General features: G+C 51.0%; 1 protein-coding gene and 1 non-coding gene across 3 annotated transcripts in view; one reads left to right on the forward strand and one right to left on the reverse strand.

Moving 5' to 3' along the window:
• KIRREL3 (kirre like nephrin family adhesion molecule 3) overlaps positions 1–10,919 on the forward strand; it is a 694,039-nt gene that overhangs the window by 550,613 nt on the left and 132,507 nt on the right. The window lies entirely within an intron of this gene.
• Positions 2,600–2,670, reverse strand: TRNASTOP-UCA (transfer RNA opal suppressor (anticodon UCA)). The gene has a single exon. It is a non-coding gene; the product is annotated as a tRNA-Sec (tRNA).

Raw genomic sequence — 10,919 nt, forward strand, 5'->3', positions numbered from 1 at the left:
TATGTCAGCATTCCCCCTTTCCACCCGGGTTCCCAGTCTTCCTGTCCCTTCCTGCCTTCCTGTCTTTGCTTTTGGGCACCACACCCTCTTATGAAGAGTCAGTGTCCCTGCCAAGTACATTCATTCGTTTATTCTTATACGTAAGTATTATATATAATATTTATTTGTTTAAGTATTGTTGCTGTTGTAGTTAGCTGCCGTTGAGTTGATTCCGACTCAGGGTGACCCCGTGTGTGCAGAGTAGAACTGCTCCATAGGGTTTTTAAGGCTGTGACCTTTCAGAAGCAGATCACCAGGCCTGTCTCCCCAGGCACCGCTAGGTGGGTTTGAACTGCCAACCTTTCAGTGAGTGGTCGAAGAGCACTTAACCGTTTACATCACTCAGGGGCTCCATATATATTTTATATGTATGTGCGTATATAGGTGCGTGTATGTATGTATATGTATGTATATATGTATGTTTATAGGAGCCCTGGTGGCGCAGTGGTTAAGAGCTTGACTGCTAACCAAAAGGTCGGCAGTTCAAATCCACCAGCGGCTCCTTGAAAACCCCATGGGGCAGTTCTACTCTGTCCTATAGGGTGGCTATGAGTCGGAATCAACTCGAGGACAACTGGTTTGGGTTTTTTTGGTATATATTTACTTTATGAATACTATAGTACCTTGTACTCACATGCTTATCAAACATGTCTCGCGTGTCTGCTCTGCGCCTGGCACTGAGCTGCGACCTTGGCACTAAAGACACAGTTCCTGCCGCCGAGGCTGTCACAGCCCTGGACCGGGGGTAGGGGAGGGTAACAGGTGAGGAGTTACACACGGTGCTCACTGTAACTGGGTAGGTCCAAGGAGACGTGGGAACAGAGAAAGGGTATCTAACCAAACTGCGGGCCCAATGAGGAGATCAGGACAGCTGCCTGGAGGAAGGGCCATCTGAGCTGAGCCCTCCGTCCACACTCTGGTTGCCATAAAAGCCCACTGCAGCCCCTGCTTAGAGGCCTCCAGTGGCGGGAAGCTCACTTCCTCCTGAGGCCAAGGGCATCGCTCAGCCAGCCTCTCACAAGGCTTTCAAACACCAACACCCCTTCAGTGCCACGAGTCTACACAACATTTTCATTCTCACCACACTAGAACAGTGCGGCCAAGCGACAGGCATCATCCTCGCCGACGTGTCCTGAGAAGGCCCCCGTCTTCTCGCTGCCTCCCTCTCCCCCAACTCCAGCCAGCCTCAAAGGCATCTTCACTGGGTGCTGAGGCCCTCCCTCTGCCCCCCAGTGTGAGTGACACAGAGGAGTCTGAGTAAATGAGGGTGCTTAATGGCCTGCAATGCCATTGAGTTTGTAGAGCTGTGTGCTGGAGTCCACCGTCTCAGGCTGAGATGAACTACCCAGGACTTTTATCAAAGGAGAGTCAATAAAAAGCTGAAGGCCCCCGCCCACCTCCACATCGCTGGGACCGGCACTCTGGAAGTCGTCATCCGGGGACATGGTCCCCCACTCCATCTGCTTCCTTCCCTGCACCTTCCCTTCAAAACTGTGCGTTTCTATGGAAACCGTGTTGTTACTGGTATGGGAGGAGTTTAATGACATTCAGAGGTATCAAATCAAGTCCATTTATGTAATGGTTTAAAATACACATAATGGCCTGTGGAATATAGGACGCCGTGACAGTTTCAGTAACCGCGTACAGAGTGTAGGATAAATAGAGCGATGTAATATTGCCCGCCTCTGAGTCAAATGTACTAGGAATAACCACCATTCTTAGTACTGAAGAGAAGCACTTGGCAACCATTATTCGTGAAAGGATCTCACAACGCTCAGCCAAGCTGCTCTCCTCATTGAGGAAGGACGCTGGACCACAGGGCCTCTGTACCCCACTGAGGTTTGCCCAGGGCGTCCCGTGGGGAGGTGCGGAGGTGGAACTGCGGCCAGGGACGCTTCCAGATGGGTGGAGGGGAGCCAGCACCCTGTCTTGTGGCTCCTCGGGCCCCACCCCTCTGCCACCCTGCTGCAGGCATTCGCGTTGATTGGGTCTGTTCTTGTGGCTCTTTTCTGTTTGATTCAGAGAACATTTATCGGTCACCTACTGTCTTCCTGGTGCTGTGGAGGATGCCTTTATCTTAGCTTAGGTTCTCCCAGAAGCAGCCTCAAGTGTGACAGTTAATCTGGGAGATGCAGAGAGTCCCCAAAGCAGGGTATGGAGTTGGCACAGGAAGGGGGAGGCCCCCAACACACAGTGCACCAGCAAGGTGCCAACATTCTGCATGACCAGAGCTTACTCCCAGTGGGGTATTTGGTTGAGGGCTGCTTGGAGGTGGGTTGCTGGTGTTGTCATTGTTGTTAGCTGCTGTTGAGTTGGCCCCAACTCATGCTGACCCCAAACACAATGGAAAAAAAACACTGCCCAGGCCCGTGCTGTTCCCATAATCAATTGCAGATCAGGCAATTGTGATCTATAGGGTTTTCATTGGTTGATTTTCAGAAGTAGACCACCAGGCCTTTCTTCCTAGTCCATCTTAGTCTGGAAGTTCCTCTGAAACCTGCTCAGCATCATAGCAACACGCAAGCCTCCACTGACAGACGGGTGGTGGCTGTGCGTGAGGCGCATCAGCCTGGAATCGAACCTGGGTCTCTCACTTTGAAGGTGAGAATTCTATCACTGAACCACCAATGCCCTCACTTGGAGGAGGGGTGATGTGTGGATTCCCCAGCACTTCCGGCCTGCTTTGTGTAAGGACAGGGTGGCCTTCTGTCTTAGTCATCTAGTGCTGCTATAACAGAAATACCCCAAGTCGATGGCTTTAACAAACAGAAATTTAATCTCTCACAGTCTAGGAGGCTTGAAGTCCAAATTCAAGGTGCTAGCTCCAGGGGAAGGCTTTCTCTCTCTGTTGGATCTGAGGGAAGGTCCTTGTCATCAATCTTCCCCAGTCTAGGAACTTCTCAGCACAGGGACCCCAAGTCCGAAGGACGCGCTCTGCTCCCAGCATTGCTTTCTTGTTGGTATGAAGCCCCCATGTCTCTCTGCTGGCCTCTCTTTTATATCTCAAAAGAGGTTGACTTAAAACACAATCTAATCTTGTAGATTGAGTCCTGCCTCATTAACATAACTGCCACTAATCCTGTCTCATCAACATCATAGAGATAGAATTTACAGCACATGAGACAGTGACATCAGACAATGCAATACTGGGAATCACGGCCTAGCCAAGTTGACAGATATTTTGAGGGGACACAATTCAATCCATGACACCTTTCTAGCCCAAGAGAAAGACCACAGGAGAAGGTCTCCAGACCCGGGCAAATGGAAGTCACGTTGGCCTGCAGACACTGACTTTGGTGAGGCCTGAAAGGTACAGGTGAGGCACTGCAGATCGGTTACAGCCCGCAGAAATGCTGAGTTAGTGGAGGACACAGGCATATTGTAAAATAGCAGAAGGCAGGGAGATGGGAGAGCCAGACAGAGGTGCAGGTGATATGCTCTTGGCACACAGCAGTATGGAAAGCCATCTGATTTGTTCTGACTGGAGGACTTGAAGAAGGTGGGAGGAGGGGAGGAGCCAGCCCACGGGGAGGGCTAACCTGCACGGGCTTCTGTGCTCCCTGTGAGGATGAGCGAGGGAGACACTTTGACACACTTGATCTCACGGCGTCCTCACCACACCACAAGGTAGGTGGCATTCTCCCCATTTTGAAGATGGAGAAACTGAGACTCAGATTAAGCGCTGTTGTATGTGTTAGGTGCCTTGGTGCTGGTTCCGACTCCTAGCAACCCCATGTACAACAGAACGAAACACTGCCTGGTCCTAAAGTCACACACCTATTAAGTGCTAAGGCTCACATTCAAGCTCAGGTCTCCTTGTTTCCACTCTACGTCGGGGAGCTTTGTGTGTCTGGGCGGTGGGGGTGATGTGACTTCCCCCATCCCCACGAATGGCAGACAGGACGGAGCACCTGCTGTGCGTGCGCGTAGGTTTCTTCCCAAGCAGCAGACTGCCTTCTCTGTATCTATGCGCAGCCCGTGGGCCCCACTCAGCCGGGTGGGTGGCACCTGTGTCCTGCTCCAGGTATAAGCTGGAGAACGCTGGACTGACTGTGTCTACAACTCAGTGAATAGTCTGGAATCCAGTGCTCTGGAGATGCAGGCAGGAGAAGCAGCAGTCTGGGAAGGGGGAGCTGCAAGTCAAACTCATCGGAGCTCTTATGGCCCCAGAGCCTGTTTTCTACCCTGTCTGCACCTTGCCCTCCCCGCTCCCAGCTCCCAGCCGTGCTCTACACCCCACTGGCTCGGAAACCCCAGGAAACGCCACCCCAGGAGGAGGGAGGGCAGGTAAACGGCTCCCAGGAGCAGCATTTCTGTGGCGTGTTAATACCTCCTCCGTGAAACACAGGCCCCACGGTTAGAGAAGTGGGGAGGAGCGGGGTTAACCATAATTACGGAAGTGTCACTTTTACAGAACTTCTCGGAGATGTTCACGTGCCAGAGGACATGATGAGCCATCAAAAGAGGGATGTAGTTCACGGAGTTCCCCAAACTTATTGACCACAAAACGTTTTCCCTTGAGCCTTCTCAGGATTAATGTTGCGTGGAATCCACTTTGGGAAATGACTCAGATCTGCCACTAACCGTTTGTATGAACTTTGTCAAATAAGAATAAAATATGCTTGCCTGCCAGGACCAGCGAGGTCACATGGATGAAAACTCTTTATAAACTGTAACTTAAACGAAAAAAACCAAACCCGTTGCCATCAAGTCGATTCCAACTCATAGCAACCCTATAAGACAGAGTACAGCTGCCCCATGGGGTTTCCAAGGAGCGGCTGGTGGATTCGAACTGCCAGCCTTCTGGTTAGCAGCCATAGCTCACTGTAGCTCTTAACCATTGCGCCACCAGGGCTCCATAAACTGTAAAGTACTATACAAATAAGGTGGTACTATTATTTATTTCTTGAGTCCCCGGGTGGTGCAAAGGGTTACCGCGCTACTAACAGAAAGGTTGAAGGGCTGAGTCCACCCAGAGGTGCTTCGGAAGAAAGGCCTGGTGATCTACTTCCAAAAGGTCAGCCATTGAAAACTATGAAGCACAGTTCTACTCTGACACATATAGGCTTGCCATGAGTCAGAATCGACTTGATGGCAACTGGGTTATGGTAATTATTTATTTGTATGAAGCAATCACATTGTTTCCCGCAGAACATTGCATTAGGAATCAAAACAAAATAATTTAAAATAAAAAGTTCTATTCCTGACTAGGTATGTGACCTTGACCTTAACCTCTCTCGATCTATGTATTCTCATCTGCAGAATGGGTATACTCATGACGCTAGTCCCTTTCCTCCCTGCATTTGTTGTTAGGATAAAATATGCATAATGGTTGTGCAGGTGCTTGGAAAAAGTCTAAAGTATCATAAAACGCAGGACATTATTATTAGTGTTTCAGGTTAATATCCCCCAACTCAGTCCCATTTGTGCTGGGATCAAAACGGGGGGCGGTGGATAAGCTAGTGGGAGAAATAACAATGACTAATAATCTTCATCCATATTTATGACATTAGGAGCCTTGTATGAGCACGTTGCTGAGGGGAGAAAATGAATATTTCATGAGTGAGCGCTAAATGCAGTATTAAGATGAAACGGCCAGAAGGATCCCTGCTTCCCTCAGCCTCTGCATTCGGTGCGGGAGGTCAGCACAGGCTCTGACTGGTCTCCAGGGAGTGGGGCAGTGGGCTGGAGGGGAGGAGCTCAGGTGGGGGACCATATTCAAGGACTAGTGGAGGGATCCTGCCCTGGGAAGCAGGAGGGCAAGCACGCACCACCTTACCACCTGGTTGGCCTTGGGGAAGTCACCCTAAGCACTCTGGGCCTCCATGTCTACCCGGTAAAATGGGGTGATGAGCTCAGCCTTGCGTGGTTGTGAGGTCTGAATCCGAGCTCTGCTGCCTGCAGAAGGGCTTTGACATCCAAATGGGAAGTGTCGTGATTCCTGTATTCACTCAACAGACATTTATGGAACATCTACTATGGGCCAGTCACTGCCACAACCCCTTAGTCCTCATCTGCTGTGTGCCACACACGAAGCTGTCACTGCATACACAGCCCTACATGTCATCATCACTGTAATCCGGGGGGTGTCCTTATTATCTCCATTTTGCAGGTAAAGAAATGAACCTCAGATAACGTAACTAGCTCAAAGCCATACAGCCAGTAAATGGCCAAGCCCAGGGCTGGATGAAGCCCAAACCCTTAATTCTACACTGAATGGCCCATCTTTGTCCATGGTGCTTCCGAAAGCCAGTGGGTCAGCTGGCCTCCAGTCCCCACCTGCTGTCCCCTTTCCTTTGCTTCCTACCACCAGCACCTCCCCCTCACCCCGGGAGGAAGCCCTGCCACGCTCTCTTGTCCCTCTGGGCACTCTCCCTTTATGTCTCCCGCTCTCCTCTCCCAACCCCCTCTCTGTTGTCCGTGTTCCATAACGCAGCCCCTTCGGTTTTAAGTTCCTTCCCCCCTCTTCAGGACCTTGGCCTCCCGATGTCCTGGGTAACTGGCATCTCTTCTCTGGGCCTGCATTATGTGGTGTGAAGCCTGAATACGCCCTGCCCGTGAAGCCTGAACACCCCCTGCCCCTGGAAGGCCCTTAGGACAGGCCTCAGGGACAAATGGGGCAGTGCCAAGGTGAGGCACAACCAACTCTTCCCGCCTCCTGATGAACGTTTCTGGAGGGCAAAGCCAGCTCCCCTCGGCGCCAAGGCGGAGCCCCTCGCTTTCCCCCACGCAGTGCGAGGACACAGCCATCACTGCAGATCTCCTTCCTCTAGGGCAGTTTCCTCTTATCTGGGCTCACTCCTTCTCCAGAGATGAAGAGATGGCTTTAAACCTGCCGCCCCACCAGCCCTGCTCCTGGCTTCCAATGCCATTAAGTTTCATTATAACGAATAAACACCACAGCGACATTTATAAGTTACCACTGAGCACAGAAGCACAAATAGGAAGCGGATAAACTGCATTTGATCCAAATAATTACTGCAGGCAATATTGGGCTTAGTCTGAGCTGGCAGCTGGGTACTGAGTAATTTATTAGATTGCATAAGGCAATGTTGCACGTCGAGTTTTTCATTATTGTGTCTCTCCCCCTCTCTGTGGCCTAAATAGGATACAGGAGTTTAGACGGTGCCTGGCCAAACAAAGACAGACTTTGCTCAAGCAGATTAAGGCTGGGAATGCCCGCCAAGTGTCCAGGAATGGCCACCTTCCAGCCAGCACCACGCTTGAGAGAGAAGACTTAGGCCATTATCTTGGTGCTGCCAGCCGAGGAGAGTCCCCGCACCCCCCAACCCACTGGCTCAGATACAAAAAAAGGCCCCGTGGAGGGAGTGGATGGAGGGTTGAATGGAGCCCCCAGGACACGGAGCCTGGCTTCCTGCTGGACCTAGCCAAAACCCTTTCTACCCAAAGGCCGTTCGGTAGCCCTGGGCAGCCTGGGCCCCAGCCACAGACCTCCCTCCCCCTCATGTAATAAAGAAGGGAGCAGCCTGCAGCCAGCTCGGCAAAACGAAGCCCTGAGAGCTGGCTCCAAGCAGCATCTCCCTGCCAAGCCCAAACTCATAAAGTTTGATTCAGGGGGTTGCAATGCCTCCTCTTCACAGTCCCTCCTGCCCCATTCCCCCAGCCTTAGTAAATTACCCAATAAGCAGCAAAGACCTGTAGTTCTTGTGCAGTTAAATGGTATTTGCCCAGTAAATTCTGAGCAGAGTACTGACGGTGATATACAGTGACTAATTATGGACATGAATTCTCTCCCCGAGACGCCAGGTATTACCGAATATTGCTGCGTGGAGGGAGGAGGCGTGCACGCTGCTCCGTTCGCTCAAGTGCAGCCGAGAGTGACTCTCCTGTTAGAGGGACTGTCGGGGTCTCCTGTGGGCCTGGAAGACAGAGATAACCCGGGTGGCAGGCAGGCAGATCTCCCAGGAAGGCTCCCACACGCTGCCTTCCATCCTGTGCCCAGCAGAAGGGCTGAGCCAGGCGCCAGCTGTCCTCCTGGGTTCATCTCTCAACAAGTAAGTGCCTGAGCACCACGGTGGCTGCTGCAAGGCCCAAGGCTCCAGCGGCACAGAGAATAAAGTCATTACTCACCAAGCCCAGGTCTGAGCCGAGAAAGCGATCGCAGGGGATCAGGCTTGCAAAGGGCTTCCAAGTTGGGATTTTAAAGGGTACTGCCTCTGCCTGAGTTGGTATCCCTGGGTGGCACAGTTAGCACTCAACTGCTAGCTGAAAGGTTGGCAGTTCAAACCCGTGCAGAGGCACCTCAGAAGACAGGCCCGGCAATCTGCTTCTGAAAGGTGACAGCCTTGAAAACCCTATGGAGCGGTTCTACACTGCACACGTGGTCACCAGGAGTCGGAATAGACTTGATGGATGGAAACTGTCTTAGTCATCTAGTGCTGCTCCAACAGAAATACCACGAGTGGATGGCTTTAACAAAGAGAAGTTTGTTCTCTCAGAGTCCGGTAGGCTACAAGTCCAAATTCAGGGCGTCAGCTCCAGGGGAATGCTTTCTCCGTTGGCTCTGGGGGAAGGTCCATGTTGTCAATCTTTCTTTGGTCTGGGAGCTTCTCTGCACAGGAACCTCAGGTCCAAAAGACACACTCTGCTCCCAGCAGTGCTTTCTTGGTGGTATGAGGTTCCCATGAGTCTCTGCTCACTTCTCTCTTTTATATCTTAAAAGAGATTGCGTTAAGACACTATCCAATCTTGTAAACCGCATCACAGTAATAGTATTTACAACACATAAGGAGATCACATATAACCTCATCATGGTGATAGAGTTTACAACATGTAAGGAAATCACATCAGATTACACAACCATACAATACTGGGAATCATGACCCAGCCAAGCTGACAGATATTTTTGGGGGACACCATTCAATCCATGACAGAAACTGACGACTGCCTGGGTGTGGATGACTTTTGCCCTAAATTCTCGTCCAGGCAGCGATCTCAGCCCCAAGGGCATCACGGGAGTATTGGAGGCTGATCTGTCTAACCAGCAGTGCTCCCCTACTGGTCTGCAGGTGGGGTGGGGGCTTTGCTGGGTGGGCACGAAGCACAAGCCCCAGCAGCTTCTCATATCTGTTTTTTTCTTTTTAATGTGGTGAAAATATACATAACAAAACATAGACCATCTCAGCAATCGCTACATGTACAATTCGGTGACGTTGATTACATTCAAGTGGTGCATCCATTCTCACTATCCTTTTCCAGATCATTCCATTTACATAAACTCATTGCCACCTAAGCAAAACTGCCCTCTTTCTCCCTCCCTCACACCTTTGATAACCACTAACCATCTTTGGTTTCTATTATCTGCTTATTGGGTGTAAGTGAGATCATGTAGTGTTTGTCGTTTTGCAACTGACTTCTTTTGCTCAGTGTGATGTTTTCAAAGTTCAAAGTTTCCAAGTGTTGTGGCCTGGGTAGGACGTCATTTCTCTGAGTAGTGCTTCCCTGCTTGGATGTACCATATTCATATCTGTTTTTAAAGACAGCTGGGCAGCTTGGGGACGCAGGAGTCCATCTCTGCCCTCTGAAGAGGGAACCCCACAAATCAAACACCCTGTGCACTTACCCAGTACTGTCGTATAAACAGGGGCCCAGAACTGGAGTTGGAGGGATCTGGGTTCAAATCCTAACCCCACCACAGACTCTGACTTTGGACAGGTTACTGAACCTCTCTGAGCCTTAGCCTCCTAGTCCATAAAATGGGGAAGATTCCCGTTTCACAGGATAGTTGATTGAACGTGGCCAGCCTGGAGTGGTTCCACACCCACTTCCAAGGATCCACATCCCTGCTGCTTCTGACCTCCCTGTGACCAATCATCTTCTGAGACCCCTGGGGTCAATGGCACCTCCTGAGCCTCCTGCAAAGAGCCCCTCATCCCAGCCAGCTCCAGCCACCATGGGGCACACTCCCTCCCCCACCTCCCAAGGTGCTTCCACCAGGAAACCTCTTGTTTACAGACTTTCCCACGGGAAACAATGGAAACTCACACTGGGGCAATAATCGCAAGCCCCCTTTGTTTCGTTCTCTCTGCCGCTGCGTTCTTGGCGTTGATGCGGATACTCCGAGCCCCCCCCCCCCCGCCCAGGCCAGGGCCACTGTTCGGTGGTGACAGAGGAGGCAGAGTGAGTTGGGAAGGGGGCTGGGTCGGAGGCGTGCACTTGGGGTGGGACAGCCAACCGTCACTGTTTTGAGCCTAGGCCCTCGGTCCTCCAAATCGGGATGGATGATGGAATCTTCACCAGCTGTTGTAAGGGTGGATTAAACAACAGAGCTTACGTGAGTTGCTTTGCAAAGCAGAAAGTGTACGCACGAGTTGGTTGTTGTTAATATCCCAAGCCAAGACCAACACCGGAAGACAGTACCCGGAATCCCAGAGCAGTGAGAAGAACCTCTTTTTTAATTAGGACACACAGATAGTCAGCTCTCAATTACCTGTTGGCAAACCGTCTCCATCCCTGGCAAATGCTATCACCAAGACTGCTTAATGAAGTCCTCTGTTAGCATTTCACAGCTTCTTAGCTTGCTCTTATTTGCATGAGCCCCAAAGGGAATAAAAGTCCTTTGAAGGCTAAATCAGCTAATATCCCCTCCCCGCTCCGAGGGAAAGTGTGAACCATGAAGACAGCGAGCTGGGGAGGCCGCGCTGTGGCCCAGTCCAGCTGTGTGCTAGCACCAGAGCTGACGCTCTCCACCAACCTAACTAGGACGCAGGGAAGAAGCACTCTCTTCGGATTTTTTTTTTTTTAAGTATTAAAAATCCCCAGAACGGAACATCTAGCTCAATTGGCATGACACTACATATGAAGATAATGCTCTACATTCTACCTTGGTGAGTAGTGTCTGGGGTCTTAAAAGCCTGTGA

Source organism: Trichechus manatus, unplaced genomic scaffold, assembly GCF_000243295.1.
Source record: "Trichechus manatus latirostris isolate Lorelei unplaced genomic scaffold, TriManLat1.0 scaffold00064, whole genome shotgun sequence".
NCBI classification, from domain to species: Eukaryota; Metazoa; Chordata; class Mammalia; order Sirenia; family Trichechidae; genus Trichechus; species Trichechus manatus.